Source organism: Oppia nitens, unplaced genomic scaffold (genome assembly GCF_028296485.1).
Source record: "Oppia nitens isolate AA-2021 unplaced genomic scaffold, nextdenovo-longstitch-racon4-pilon3 scaffold13_pilon_pilon_pilon, whole genome shotgun sequence".
Taxonomy (NCBI): Eukaryota; Metazoa; Arthropoda; class Arachnida; order Sarcoptiformes; family Oppiidae; genus Oppia; species Oppia nitens.
Window position 1 is genome coordinate 2,067,373 of NW_026533192.1, and position 18,515 is coordinate 2,085,887.

The window sequence follows — 18,515 nt, forward strand, 5'->3', positions numbered from 1 at the left end:
CAATTATATAGTGAACATCACATTAATTATGAAAAAGCAAATAAATTAGGGAAAAGTCTGGCTTTAATTGAATTATTGTGTGGAAGAAAAAAGTAAGAGTAAAGTGAAGTATTTCTTAATAATTAACGACTTTTCACTTCTGCAAAAAGCAAACTCTACTAATGTATACAACATTTTCGTATATTAAATACAGTAAAACCACACAAACCATAGACAAACCATAGGGACAGACAGTCAGTCGATACCACCACCACTTCTTCCTGTGATCACAACGTTTCCAATTTCTGCTACTCTTTTGTATTAAATTGCTGTATGTTTTGGCAAAACAGATCCCCACTCGTGATATCATTTCTAGGAATAAAAAATCAATTTTTTGACCAAATATTTCTCACTTACTTTTCAATACATTGTTAATCTAATACATTGTTATATTTTATTTCTGACTCAATTTTCAATCTATAAATAAATTGTATTTGATTTTTTAAAAAATGAATGTTATTTTAAATTATTTTTTTATTTCTAATACAACAAAAAGTGACTCTTATTTGATATAATAAAATACTAAATTGATTTTTGTCTGTTTATTGAATACGTAATCTGAAAAAACAATAAATAAAAGTTTTTTGGCTTAAGTTTTCTTTGAGATCACTTTCCTTGACATGTGATGGAAAATACAAACATTTATTTATTGTTTTTTTAATCAAATGATTGATTGATGTTTAACTTCTGGTGTTCATTGAATTGACAAAAAAATATAAATCCTTTTTAAATGTTAACATTTGTTAGAAATATATCAATGTATAAAATATTTAGTAAAATATTAAATAATAAGCAGTTTATTAAATATTTAAAAATTAATTTTAATTTTATTTAGAATATTAAAAATAAATTAAAAATATTATTTGTTATTTGACAAAAAATGAATGTAATTAATGTTATTTTTGTGAAATATTTGTGAAATATTTGTTATTATTAAACACAATAATTTGACTGTCATTGTATTATATTGTAATTTTAAAGTCTCTTTTCACACACACACACACACACACACACACACACACACACACACACACACACACACACACACACACACACACACACACACACACACACACACACACAAAGCTTTAGGCAATAACTAGATTCCAGTTATACACTATGGTTGTGCTGTACATACCGTTCCTCTTTATAAATTAACTACATTTTATGATATTTGTTTGCTTTAACTGTTTGTTTTATAAACAAAATTCCATGTAATTAAAAAAATCTGCAAAAAATGTTAAAAATATGTTTGGATTTAATATTTAAGTATAAACATTATATTAAATATTCATAATTTTTTATGGTAAACAAAATTTAGTATAGAGATAGATAAGATTGAAAAACATTCATTTAAAACTAAAGATAAAAATATTAAACTTTGTGAATATATATTATTTTCTAAGTTTTTTAAAGTGAATGATTGACAGTTAAAAAAATACATTTTAAAATAGGATTGAATCTGATTTCTTAAAACTACACTAAGATTATTATAATAATGTTTGAAACAAAAATAGTAACGAAATAAACATATTTTTTGATGTGAACCTCAATAAGTGTATTACTTTTGCATCGATACAAATTGCTATTGTTTTTTATTAATATTATTTTTCCGCAACTATTTTTCTGTCTACTTATAGTTGCAACTCTTGATTTGATTTCTTATCAAATATTTGGATTCAATTTATCAATAAATTATTTTCAATGACAGTTTGATCTCTCTCTCTCTCTCTCTCTCTCTCTCTCTCTCTCTCTCTCTCTCTTATTAAAATAACTGGTATTTATTTATTTTTGTTATGCGATATCAAATATATACATCGCAACAATATCTTTTATCATCTATTTATTACATTTGAAATAAGATATTTTTGTTATTGTTTGGAATAATAATTATTTTTATGATTAAATTTTATATTAAATATTATATAATATAACAATTTCTATATTATTATTTCGCAAACACTCACGTGATGTTCGGTCATATATTTTCTTAGTTGATTTGTATGTAATAAAATAAATAATGAATATTTAATACACAAACAAAAAACTACAAAAAGATTAAATATCACAAATATAACACTATAAATATTTTTGTAACATACTTTTAAAAGTAATTATTATAATAATTATTGATATATTTTAAAACAAATAATATGCTGAAAAAACTAATTATTATATTATATTTATTTTGTTTAGTATAATTAATACTATTTTTTTGCAATTTAATATTACATTTTGCACATCAGTACAAGGCGTTTGTGATATTAATTTTGCTATTAGTTTAATATTTTAGATATTTTATGGATTATAAATATTATATACATTAAGCTATAACTTTAAATAATATTAATATATATTAGTTTTCATGTATATCAATAAATATTTATTTATTATAAAATATTACAATTTCTAAATTAAATAAATAGTTGACTTGCATGATATCTAAAAATACATTATTTTGATTTGAAATATTATACCAATCCATTGGCATAAGTGATATATGAATTTACTATACTTTAATCTTTATTTTATACTATACTTTGAACTTATATTTTATTTGCTTTGATATTACATATTTGATCTAAAAGCGCATCAAATATCCATACTATTCACAGAAAAAATAATCATATATACTCTATAACTGTATAGAAATACAGTACATACAGTATGTACTATATATTATATGCTAGCATCACATCTCATCGTATTTTGAAAACTAAAGATAACTTTTATTACACTTTTGTGTTTCACTCTTTTTGGTTTGTTTTTGAAGAAACCAATTGTATATCTAATACTTTCATTGGTTGCCATACTGTCAGTCCATATCAATAACACAAATATTATATTTTATGATATAACTTATTGTATTTTCTCTATTATATTTTAACTTATATTATATAATGTATATACTGTATGGCTTATAACTATGGCTTTCCTGTACTATTTTATTCAGTGCACACCATATTTAGTTTGCCTGATTGACTGAACTACCACTAACTGTCCTCTAGTATAATGGCTAACGATTAGGAACAACTGCTTAAGAAGTTATTAATAGTATAGTGTATTATATGGCACAACAATGAGAGACTGAATTGTCGTAAAAGACTTGCATTAGACCAACAAAATTGTCTGACTTTGCCATTGATATTGCAATACCTTTAGAGTTATATTCTTAGACAACAACAACAATAATAACATACAACACAACCAAATATTTTGTTCTCTCTCTCTCTCTCTCTCTCTCTCTCTCTCTCTCTTTCTCTATTGTAGTCAATATCTGAAAATATAAGTTAAAACTGCAAATTCATTTCACGGTTGACGATGCATACGACCACAGAGTGTCACTTCAAATGAAATACAAATTTTTTCAAACATCACACAAACACACAAATCCCAAGACATCTCATTTCTAGATTAGAGACAAACGGGTTGCCAATGGAGTTATGCTTTAAATAAAACTAACAAAACAAACAAATAGTGATTCGCTTTGAAATAAGGATTTGAATCTCATTTCAATTATAGCCGGGATTTAACTTTTTTTGATAAAAAAATAAGAGACGAGAGACACATATTTTTACATATGAAGCGATGAATAGATTTTGTTATTATTTTTTTTTAAAAATTAAGGTTTAGTAAACTTTTTTAGTAAAATTGTATTTTTGTGATTCGTTTATGTTTTTTATTCGTATTTAATATAGTATTATACATTATATTGATTTGTTTTGTACATAAAAAATAATAAGTGATCGCACCATTATTTAATATTTAGTATGCGATATATGCCGTATACTGTTATATTTTATGTGTAAAAATCAATAATTTATACATACGTTACTAACAATATTGTAAATTATTATTTTTTAAAATAAAATATTTTTGTTAAAATGTATAGACTGAGACATTATTAATAAAAAGTAGTAATAAGTTATTATAAATAACTAAATGATAAATGTGAAAGTTTCTGATCCAAACAATTGTGTTTTTGATGACTATCATTAGTGAAGCCAAACAATAAAATAAAATAACTATTAATTAATTGCCTATCTTTAAGATAAAACTCATAAATTATATACTCAATTATGTTATATTTATAATTATTGGTCATAAAATTGCATATACGGTAAATATTTTTATAATAACATAATTCAAAGTAATAAATTATCACATTTTTGTAAAATATTGATCTATTGTATTGTGTTTGAGGATAACTTATACATTAAATAACAATATATTAATTGATTGCATGCTATTACCATAAAAATATGTTTTATTGTATTAGAGACTTGTATACAGTATATATAAACACACTTTAATTTATTATTATATATTGTATATAAATTTATATAAACTACATAAGAAATTTTACTATAAATAAAAATAAATTTATTGCTTAACTATAAATGTTAACATATTATTTCATTTATCATCAAACAAATAAAGATTGAGTGAATTGTTTAGCCATTGATCTATACATTTGTTATACAATTTCTACTATTTTTCTTGTGGTTTGTGTCTATCAACAAATCATTTACTGAAATGTTTGTCACTTAATTTACATGTGTTTTATACAATTTATCGGGTTTTATGTCAAAAAATATAAATTTGAAATTATTGTAATTTTTTCTTATGTTTCCTTATATTTTTTTATTACTATGTTTTCTATGAATTCAGTCAAACCCCGAGTTTCGATATCATTGATAATATTAAATATACAATATGTTTGACTCAGCTCTAAATTTTATAAGATTTTTTTTGTAAAATTCACTGGCCTTTCAATATTTTATAGTTCATGTGATTTATAACAAAAATTTTACATTTTTGATCCCATTCTTAATGTATATCATTGTATCATATTGTATGAATAAATATTGTATTTATTTTTTACAATATATATATATATATATTTATATATATATACAGTACAGTACTATCGGTTTACTTATGTATTCTTGATTTTGTTATGCATTTTCATTCAAACACACATTTTATACATACTATATAAGTTGAAAGATGCGATAACGATTCACCAACAAAAAGGTTATCAAATATATTATACATTAGAAAGAGAGAGAGAGAGAGAGAGAGAGAGAGATTAGTATGAATTATATTCTCCATAAACTAAGCAAAAATCTTGTAATTTTATTATTGGCTGATTTTGTGCTATATTATTGATTTTGCTTTTACTATAATATTCAAATATATATACATTTAAATTGATATTTAATGTACTGTAAGACTAAAAAAGTTGAAATCTAAAAATGTAATAGAAATAGAAAATTTTATTATTTTTATTTAAATTTAATTTTTGCTTAACTGAAAATATATTTATAAATAATTATATGTATTTAATCACAAATCTCATTTTTTTTATTAAATTAAGTAATATATTATTTTTAGTGTTTATGTTTTATATTTTTACATATATTTAAAAAATTAATTAAGTTAATAATTTTATATAATTGTTCTGACATTTAAACTAGTGTTATTTAAAAATAAAATTTGTTTTTAGTTTGTAATTTTATAAATATTTTAGATTATAGAAAATTATATGTTTTGTATTATATGATAACGACATAATTGTCTAATTTTTTCCACGCCTATCATAATATCAATCATTATTTTGGTTATTTGACGAAAACATTTGAAAATTTGTATTAAATGATTATTTGTTACAATTTAACGTTTTATATATGAAATTGAATTTTAAAATAGATTTTGACTATAATTTTGTTTTTACTATTACAGTATATACTGTATATAAATTTTTGTTATAAGCAATTTAATGCCTCTTTATTTAAATTGCATTATTTTTTTATTTGAAACACTATTATTTTATTATTTAAATGCATTATAACAATGCTTTGCATTATAATAAACAGTGAATTGTATCCAAAAACGATATTTTTTGGCACAACCTCTTCATATGTTATACAAAAATACTGTATACAGAATGTATATATATATATAATCAGTACAATATATATATATATATATATATAATAAATTATATGTAAGTTTATATAATATAAGGTATACTATTATATGCATATACTATAGATATTTATAGTATATATCTATACTATAGACTTGATTTGTTTGTGATTAATGAACTGGTTTTGGGATTTTCTTTCTCTATCTTTCAGATCAGTTATAATGATCTCTACTTTTCTATTATAAACGGCAAACATATTGTTAGGAAATAAGAGTCGATTCATGAAATCAAAGCGTAAATTAAGAATTTTACTCAAAATTACTTTTAATACTTTTATTCAGTTTTACTAAACTTTTATTATATTTATTGATAACATAATACAGTGAATATTAATTCAATGCACTATTACTTTCGAGTACAGTATTTACGATATCAAATGTAAAAAATAATTAAATAAGGTTTGAATTTAATAAAAATATCAATAATATAATTTAAAATTAGTAAATGTATTTTTTAAAATTACGTTTTTATTTGATTAGCTATTAAATTATTTAATTTTTGTTTATGATTTTTTAATTAAATGATTTTAGTCTTATTCAGATATCTAAGAGATATATTTTATATAACATAATTTTATTAAATATGTTATCATAAATAAAAGATATTTTCACTAAATAAGTGGATAATACCAAACAATAGTGTATAAGCCATACACAAAACGCCAATATATTATATGTCGTTATTATGAGCCATAAGTTTATTATATAATATTATATTTATTCTTAACCTCCATTAAGGCTTATATTTATTAGCAATAGTTTGTGCACTGATTTTTGATAGCATAAACATAACATTATTTTTTGTACTTATTATTATTACAGTATTATTAGTAACATAGCATAAGGTACAGTATATAATATTATATTGAGATTGATATTGATTTCATCATAAAATATTGTTATTACATTTTTGGACTTAATTTTTCATAATACATATATGTTTAGATCTATGTTTGAATAAATAAAAAACATAGATTTAATGGCAAAATCGGGAGCAATAAATATTAAAAATGTAAATTACACTACCATTAGCTTTACTTATAATTTATTGTCTCATTTTATTTCCATATATTATTATAAATACAATATTATGCATAAAATATGTTTACTCTTTTGTATTTAGCTTTTTATATGACATTTTATAAATTAGATATTTATTTTAACTTTTTTATTATTATTAAATTTATATTTACTTTTTCATTTAATATTAATCGATATATTGTTAATAAAAATAATAGGTAATAATTTATATGGTTGCTATAATTAAAATTTATGTTAAATAATATAATAAATTAAAATTTAACCAAATAATAACCTACTTATTTTTAAAATATATTTATTATTATGACAAAATATATACCAATCAATATTTTTTTTGTAAATTGAATCTTTAAAATAAATTTGATTTATGTCTTGTATTATATAAGTATATTGTTATTTACAGTATATACATTATACTGTATTATATTATATATGTCTGACATTAGTAATAAAAACATTAAACTAAATTTACAAAAAGTTTTAATCTTTTATTCATGAAAGACATGTTAAACATTCATCAAATATATACAAAAAAAATTAAATTACTGATTTTTTCTCAATTAAATTAACAAATATCATATAATTATTATATAACACGAATATCATATATTGCATAATTTAAGTTTATATTTAATATAAAACTGTGTATTTGTATTGACAATTGTTGTTTGAAACGATTCATTAATACAATTGAAAGGACTTTTAATGTAAATTATAAGTGACTTTTGAATAATATCTAACAACTAATGACATATAAATGTCTCATTGATATCCTCTGTAATTCTCAATAAATATCTTTTTGATATACAATAAACTTATTAAATCATTTTTATTATTATGAATATTTAATAAAATATTGTTTAATATCTTCATACATTTTTATAATATTATAAATATTTTATAATAAATACATTATTAAATCTTTTTTTATAATAGTCTATAAGCTTAACCGAATATATTTAATAAAAATGTTTTTATTAGATTTTAATTTGTTATTTAACACAAACATACTATACTCTAAAATTATATATTACGGCGCCGGAGTCAAGTAATAATAAAATTTTGTTTAATTATTATGAATATATGACATACTGATTAGTATATAATGTAATCAATCAAATAAATGTATAATTTAATACTTATTTACTATATTATATATAATATATAAGTATAAGGTTATATAAAGTTTTTTTTGTAAATACTAAAATTAATTATAGCATTTTAGTTTTTACATACTACATAGTCTTAAATTTATAGCTAGATGAATTTCAAGTAATTTATGATAAAACTGTAATATTATGCAAATAAATTTAAAATTAAAATCAAAAGTATGTTTGCATAATTATAATGCACAACATTTTTAATACAATTAACATTTGAATAACACAACTATAATAGAGTACTATATTTATCAATCAATTACAATTGCTGACAGTAAGCAAACTCATGAAAACGTTTGTTAATACTGTATATATTAACTTATAATATCATATTCAACAATACAATTCAATTGATCACAATTATGTGCTAAGAATCGCAACTTTTATTTATATCGACACCGACTATACTTTAGCTCTCAATAGAGAGAGAGAGAGAGAGAGAGAGAGAGAGAGAGAGAGAGAGAGAGAGAGAGAGAGAGAGAGAGAGAGAGAGAGAGAGAGAGAGAGAGAGAGAGAGAGATCAAACATTACTTTCCTAAACAATTGCAAACATAAATTTTAATATAATGTTTTTCAATTACTTTTACAATTCAACAATAAATAAAATTACTTGAGTTTCTACATAATGACTCAATAAATATAAATATTTTGATTATTATTTTAAAGTTTTATATTACTTGTTAATAATCTGTGAAAATTTGCAGTTTTTTTAAACAATAGAAAACAATTAAATAATACTTTATAAATACGATGACTTGTTTATACATGACATCAATTACTATATTTAATAAATAATATGTTAATTACATTATAATAAATCTAATAGAAAAATAATGGTATAATATACGAAATAATTTAACAAATTTTCAAAACAATATCTGATAATTGTTATTATATAAATATTTAAATTTATATTATAATTTTCATTAATTTTTATGTTAATTTATTTATGAAAATTTATAATATTTTAGACATTTGTGATTTTTTGTAAATAAATTAAAAATATACTTAACAATTCAAAATTATATAATATAAACATATTTTGCAATTTAAAGATAAAGAAATCAACAAATATTCTTAATATAAATCTTGTTTTACATATTTATGATAAATTTGAAATTCAGTTAATGTGATGATTCAGAGAATATCAGCAAATATTTTACTTAATTACTGTAAATCAAATGTTTCTTTATATATATTTTTTATCAAAACTTTCGCTTAAAGTAACTCTTTTATTAATAGTGAATGAGTGATAGATAGGGAGAGAGAGAGAGAGAGAGAGAGAGAGAGAGAGAGAGAGAGAGAGAGAGAGAGAGAGAGTATTGAAAAACAAAATCTTTGATCCTACAAAATATTATTATAATTAAATTATAAATTTAATAACATAACTGTATTAAACTATACTTTAAGATATGTATATTGAGAGAGAGAGAGAGAGAGAGAGAGAGAGAGAGAGATAACCCAATCTATGATTTGTATGACCCGTTTTTGCATAGTATGCATTTAACGAGCTTTTGAAAACCTTAAACTATGTTTCTCTCTAGCGATATATTGCTTATATTTTTGCATATACTGTACTGTATTACTATAACAGTCTGTAGTGTAGTGTCAGAGTAGCACCTATTGATGAACGGCCAGACATATATATATATGGACAGTGCTTCGTAGTTCGTATAAATATATTTATCCGGCATTATTACTATTACTATTAACGTCTTATGAAAACTACTAATATTGTTAATAATCTGTCCGGGTTTCGATCCCGGGATCTCTCAGCCTCTCAGCCACCGAAGTCACATAAAAGAGAACAAATTAAATGCATTTATACAAACTTAATATTTAATCTCATATTAATATTTTATTGATTAATTTGTAAATCGATAAATGTATATACAGTATCTTAATTTAATATAATGTATTTTTATTAATACTATTGTATTTTTAGTAATATTTTGATTATATAATATATGTAACGACTATAGAAGTACAGGTATTATTATTATAAATACTATAAAATATAATCTTATAATAATTAACGTGAGTTATTTTATTGTTAATGCTTTATTAAATTAATAATAATTTAAAACTTATTTTAGAATTTTATTTATTTATATTTTTAGATTAAAATATCAATTTATTTTATTTTTCATACATATTTGGTCTTTTCCTGTTAATTAAATACATTACAAACATATAAATTGTATATTCATTTCATTTAAAGTAATGAATTTTCTAAATTCATATAAAAAAAATAAAGCAATTGTGTATTTCAATTGACTTAATGTTTGCAAAAATTGTCTATCATTTTAATGTTAATAAAAGATACAGAAATTAATTATAAAATAATACTTAAGTAAATTTCATCATTTAATTTTAAAGAGTTAAATTAATTTAATGTTTATTATAATTACAAAATATTAACAAAAAAGTATTTTTACTAAAAATCTGTAATTAAAATTCTCATACCTTTTCCGATTCACTTAAATGTCAGATATTATCTTTTATTTTGATACCGGTATACCGTAAAAATCTATTTATAAAATATAAATGTCGTAAAACAATGTTTTGTGGTATTTTCATTAAATGTTTTTATGAAATTATTCAACATTTTTTTCATTTCTCTCTATTATTCAATTTATATGGACTACTAATGTATCTCAAAAATAAGGTGCGATAATCACATTCAACATTTGACTTATAACTTATAATTATAAAATAATCATTAGTTATTTCGGTAACACTATCTACAAGGTATACCATTAGTAAAATAATATTTTTATATACACACACTTTAGCACAAACTCTTAAGATAAGACTTATTTTATTTGATAGCAAATTTCTATTACAAAAATTGGTGAAATTTTTTTTGTAAAGCAATTAAATGAAGGATTGGGAGGGCTTTCAATGTTTTAAATACAGTTATTTAAAGTAACATTCATTATATTTCTCTCTTTTATATTAAATATATTAGTTTCTCTCTGTTTGTGATATTATATTATTTTTTACAAATATCTACCACTAAATGTATGTTTAAAATATTTTTATAGACTCCCTATCCATATATCTTGATTAAAATACAAGTCTAAACTGTTTTTAATGAGATTTTTATGTAAAATCTATTTTTATGTTATAATTTTAGAGATTAATGTTAAGCTTAATAACACTAAAGATCATTTAGTTGATTTTAAATGTAATTTGAGTTTTAATTTAAAACTATTATGAAATTTTGAAAATATTATACTAATTTATAATAATATTTTATTTGATAATTAGGGGAATATTCTTATTTTCTAACACTTGAAAATCAAAATAAACTAAAATGTTTTAAAACATTTTTAAAATTTTAAACTTGCATTATATCTAAAATTAGTGGAAATTCAATTTATAAAAAATGTATATTATAACAAAATTAAGTAAATTAAATATTATATACGCTTGAGTTGTGCCTAAAAATTGACACAAAATAATAAGTTATTATATTATATTATAATACTGTATTATTGTATTATATTATATATGGTTTAATACTCTAATATATTATATTAGTTTTGGTGAGTATTGGCTCAATCATTATATGATATGATATGCAGACATATTATTATATAATATATGATAGAGAGTATGCGTGATATGCAATTCAAAATGTAAGTGAGTATTAAAAATATGTAAATTAGTCACAATATCTGATAAAATATTATTTCTCTCTCTCTCTCTCCCTCCTCTCTCTCTCTCTCTCTCTCTCTTTCTCTCTCGCTTTCTCACTCACTCACTTACTCTCACTTTCCCACTCAATAATCTAACAATATTTTATGCAATTGTGTTAAGTCTTTACCCTAAAATAATTTTTTAAATATCACGCAATGGAGATCACAATTTTGAATATTAGATAATATTATATTTTATAACTATAGCACTCTCAGTATTAATAGATATAAATTAAATACTAAACTTTATTATCACAAATACCTGTAAATATACCGAAGAAATTTGCTAAATTGAAGCTTAGTTTAATATTTTTAATGTAGTTATCTAAATACAGTATATACTATTATTAATAATAAATTAATATTTAGCTTATAATATGCATTACTTAATAAATAAGTGAAATTTATATTACTAGTTTAACCATATTTTGAAATTAATTTTTTAAATACTTAGAAAACAATATTTTATAATTAGAAATAAATTTATTATGAAATATCAAGAAAAACTTTATTAATATTTTTGTTTAGTTATGTCATCATTGGTTGCGCTATAAAATACATATACATTTGTCAGACAAAAAAGTTTCACAGAAAGTGATGTGAAATGTTTTGTGAGACAACACCCAAAAAGAAAGACTTTTTTGAAAAGTCATATCTAGAGAACGGGTAGATATAAAAAATATAAAGTAATGAATGCAATGATGAAAACCCTTTTACATTGGTTTGTCATTTCCATTGATTTCTCTCTATTTAGTGATTCATTTGATTTGGTTTGACTTTTTTAACACATATTTCTAATACAATGTTATTCATTGTTTAATAGTTTGTAATCAAATGTTTGTGCGATAAGGCACGAGACTATTAGATTAGATGACTGACCAAATATTAGGGTTAATTGCTTTCAATGCAATGGACACTTACATTGTGTCACTCATTGATAAAAAATGGTATTTCTTTACATAAAATAAATTCACTCCCATTCAATAATAATAATTATTAGACACCATATTTTTCATTAACTTATTAATTATATAATATAATTAGTTACATAATGATTTCTGATTAATGAGTTACATAATAATATTTCAAATTAAAATTATTGCAATTATATGAATTGATGTTATAAAAGTATTAAATCATAGATTGTTTTTTTTTGATAAAATTGAAAACATTTTGTATGGAAACATATCTTCTGTTAAATCTTAATATATCACAAATACAAACACATTAAGAGTTTGTCTAAATATGGTATAAATATGCAATAAAAAAGACTAAAAAGTGATTTTCATTGCAATCGATTAGATTTATTTGCATAACGTTTTTGCAATATATTTGTTTTGTCACTAAATTAGAAGCGACAATAAATGCATAGATATAGAGAGTGTACTGCAATTGGGTTTCATAATTATAGCAAACATAACCTAAATAAGTAAATCATTTTGTTATATAAGTCATTATTGTATTGAGCTCTCTCTCTCTCTCTCTCTCTCTCTCTCTCTCTCTCTCTCTCTCTCTTACTCATCACTGTTGAATCAAATTAATTAATGACTTAATATCTATCAAAGAACGTAAAATAAAACTAAACGAGACATCATTTTTATTAGTTTTAGTTTTATTCTGTGTCCAGTATTTCATACAATTGCATAAGATATATAGTTATCACTAATTGGGTATCGACTCTCAAATATTTCATTCAACCTTTTGATTTGTGTAACAATTTTGTGCTACAAATAATAGCAATAGTAATAATAACTTTTATGGCTTTCCCTTTTTCGGTATCACAATATTTTATATAAATTCAATGAAAAGTTAGTTTTGAATGATATACTGTATATATATTATTATATATGTACAGTATATATACTTTATATAAAGCTAGAAAAAGTATGACAATCAAAATAATTACACGAAATATAGACAAATAATGACATTCAAGTCAATTAACAAAAGGAAAAGTTAGTACAAAACGGAAATTGAAAGAAGGCTTTACATTACAGACATATCATAAAGTACTGTATAATACAGTATAATATGTGTTAAGTCGTTAACACATACATACAGTTAATATATGTATTAACATAACATACTGTATGTTACGACAAGTTATCTACAAAATTACAAAATATTATAGAATTGATGCTTACATTTATTTACAGTCAAAACACATGTTTTAACTAAGTTATGGTTATTTGTCTTAAATATGATTCAATGATAATACTATTTTAAGGTCAAAATCAAATTATTTAAATCAAACATATACAGTATATATATATATATATATAATTAAAAATATACTGTAAATTGTAGATTGATAATTATATTCATTAAATAAATCCAATATTAAAGTGCATTTTTATTACTAAAGGTTTCATTAGTAAAACTAATTTATTTTATTATTATTTTTAAAATTTAAATTAAAAAATATATTACCTAAAATGGATTAAATTAAAATATAAATTGTTTTATTCGGCAAAACTCTGTTATAATGTTTTATTTTTAATCTATAATATTATACTCAACAAAAGTTTGCTAATGAACTTAAACAGCTAAACATTTTTTGACAATTTTGGAAAAATATTTAGACAATAATGTATTATAAGATATACAACAAAAATAAAGTTTATATCCGTTTTTGGTGTTTATGTGTTTAAGTCATATGAGAGAAAAGTTGTGGTCTTTTGCGTTCAATTTTAATTGAAGCGCTAATTCATGAACTCCTGGAGTACAACAATAACAGTCCTAATATATACTGAGGCCAACCATCATATTATCAATAACTTTAAGCAATTTGTTGTTAACATTACTATAGTATTTGTATGCCTTGTTATAACAATAACAGATACACTACTGATATTTTTCTGAATATAACTATTTGTTTATAAGAGAAGAGCTAATAAAATATTAGTTAACAGAGCAATGCTATGAATGTTATGAATATAACAGTATATTGAAAGGCAATGTAAGGCAACAACACCTCTAAAAATATGTTATTTCTTGTACTTAACGTATAAACATAAAAAGCCGCCTTTTATGGCAAATATAACACATTTTCTAACATTTTCTTTTCTTATTGAAAGCAGATGTTATGCATCCCTATCCTCACATCTCATTACATAACTCTCTCTCTCTCTCTCTCTCTCTCTCTCTCTCTCTCTCTCTCTCTCTCTCTCTCTCTCTCTCACTCACTCACTCACTCATCCTCATTCATACTTCTATTTTCATATTATTCACAATTTGTTTGAATCCATAAATTTTTGGTACCTCTCGTATTATGCCTTTCTTTATAGTTAATACAGTATGTGTTGATGTGTTGTAAAGGAAAATACATTTTAGACAAAATTTAAAGCTATTTATTATTAGAAAAAATAAGATTAAAGATTCAGAGGTATACATAACATTCAGAAATAAGATATATTATATCTATACTATATGTATATATTGAATATTATTTACTATAATTTTTCAAAATGTTTGCCGACTATATTAATGTTAACGATCTCAGTCTAACTCAATTTTTTACTCACTCACACATTCACTCACCCACTCACCCGCTTTCTTATTGTTTGATGAACTAATTGGATGATAATCTCTGCACACAAAACTTCTCTAAACATTATCTCACATTTGTGTCAAATAACTTACAAATTTTATCTCTAAACATATAAACTTAACAAAATGTGTGCCATAACTAACTTTGCATTAAACTAATGATAAATGTTTTATATAAATATTAGATCGCATTATATTCTGCTTTATATCTAAACTAAATAAGTAAAGTTGTAGTGAAAAACATTTTTTAATTAAAAATATTGTTTACTTGGTTTTTATTGTTAAAAAATTTATATTCAAGACGTAAATAAAAATCATTGTATTATGAATTTGTAGTATAATTGAAAATTTTCAACAAACAGTTATTTTATTGAAGAGATTTTAATTATAATTTACGTAGTATTGGATAATAACTTATAATCTTTTATTTAAATACAATTTTAATAATATAATAAGCTTTAAAAATATAATACAATTATTTATTAAAAATTTTTGCTTTTGATTTGTATCAAAAATTATGTCTACTATATATATATATTATGTATATAGAAATCATTTATATATTAATCTTTTAGTGTATTTTAAATATTCTAATTATAATCAAATAGTTAATCTATTTTTATAAATCATGATTATTAAATCAATTTATTTAATTCAAAATTATTGGTAGTTAAACAAAATAAAAATTTTACAACAAAAGTATTATACTATTAAAACTAATAAATAGAAACAAATTTTCTATAATTGCTTGTAATAACAATAGAAATTAATAAAATAGTATAATATTTATTTAAGTATTGCTGAATTGTTGTCAATAAACAAACCCAGTATATGATTATATGGTCTATCAATTACTGTATTTTATATGACATGAACTACAGTTATGTGACTTTCGCTTATATAAAATACAAGTTATTTTTATAGAAATATTAGTACCGATTTGTGTATAGTTTTGTTACACAATATAATAGGATAGTAGTGTTGGCTTTTAACTTGTATTATATTTTGAATGCCCTTTATTTCATTGCCTGCCATTCACTAACTCTTATCGCTATAAAAACACTTGTTTTATATTGTATTTTATAACACATATATAATAAACCACTTGAAAGACTTACCATAATCTTAAGTGTCTTTCTTTAACCATTTTTTTGCTAAAAAATTATTTTCAACAATACATATATGTCTTTTATTATAAACTAATAGATTATTTTTTTATTACAATAAAAATTTCTGTATTTATTACAATATGCTTCATAACTCATATTTATGTCATTTGTATATAAGTTTTAGATATATTATATTATTCAGTTAGCTATTAATCAATTTCACATTAAATACAATATTATTAGAAATAAATTTATACTAATGTTAAGTATTAAAAATACTGTATTATCATTCAAATACAAATCCATATAAAAACAAAACAATGAGAGAATAATTTTAATATTTAATGTCAGAAAATTGTGACAAATTTTTGTCTCAAATATTTAAAGAGTGTTTTGATTTGAAGTTGAAGAAAGACTGAGACAAATATTTAAATGAATTAAATATAATTTATTTAATTTCAATACCTGTACTACAAAAATAATATACAGTAGAGTTTGTACACTAAAGTACATACAATATTCAAATTTTTTCTTTTATTAAATGTGTGTTTGTTTTGTTTCTTTACAATTATCATAATAATGTTTGTCTCAATTTTTTAAGATTTAAAAAATCTTTGTTATATTTTATTGTATAGAATTTGTGATTTATTTACAAATTATATGCATTTTTAGATTTGTATTTTAAATAAAGATATTTACAAAATAGAAATTTATTATTAGATGTTATTTATTTTAATAAAAACATATTTTTATGTTTAATTTATATTTATTTTTGGAAATTGAATGACAAATTTTCTAAATTTTCAACTTTGATGCATTTGAATATACAGTATTCAAATTTATTTTATTTACAATGTTATATTTTTTATTTTACAAAATAGTAAATTTAAATATATTTTTATTTTAATATTGTAGTTTTGAGCTATAAGTATATAAATTAGATATACTAAATATTATAACATTTTAAAAATAATCATTGTAATCAAACATCTTTTTATGTTTTGGCAAAATGAGAAAACTTCAAATTTAATATAAACAAAAATATATTATATTATAATTTATATATTTTTATTATAATCATTTAAAATACAGGGTGTATATACCTATATAAATATATAAAATGATATATTTAATATTAAAAATACTTTTTTATTTTATAAGTTATTATAGAGGGATACAAATATTATTAAATCTTTTGTTTTATTATACTTTTAATATAACAATAAAGTTTTTATATCATTTTTATGACATTTATAGCATTTGCTTAGTTTTAATGTAAAACACAAGATCAACAAAATTATTGTTTTTGTTAAGTTATAGCTTAATAATCGTATAAAAGTTTAGATTATATAATATTTACTATTTTGTTGTTAGTGTCGTCTAATAATATAATAAACAATAAAAACATTAAATCTTTAGCTGAATGTTATTTTTATAATACTATTATTATACTAAACTACTTTTATAATCCACTTATTCTTAACACAATAAAAGTCTTAATTAACAATAAATATTTTAAATACACTTTAAAATCACATTTTGTGTCATTTTGACAATTTAATAGCCAGGAATTATATATCATATATAAAAATAACTTATTAGTGTTTATAATTGAAATAAGAGTTTAAAATTAAAAATAGAGGAGTGTTTGAAAAAATTGCTGATTTTATGTTTTTTAAATCGGAAGCCAAAAATAACATGTATTTTGTTTTGCACAACAAAACTAATTGTGTATATAATTTGTCTTTCAATCAATTGTTTTGAGTTTTTTTTCTTCTCTCGCTTTGATTTTGCTTTATTTTAATGTTTATTACTATTTTTTATATATTATAATATCATAAAGCATAAAAATATTAAAATCAAATACAACATATAACAAACAAATGCCAAACTTTAAAAATAACTTATTTTATCTCTATTAA

General features: G+C 21.1%; 1 protein-coding gene across 3 annotated transcripts in view; it reads left to right on the plus strand.

The window, feature by feature from the left end:
- Window positions 1-18,515, plus strand: part of LOC128960908 (kin of IRRE-like protein 3) — a 59,374-nt gene that overhangs the window by 14,775 nt on the left and 26,084 nt on the right. The gene's annotated exons all lie outside the window — the stretch shown is intronic.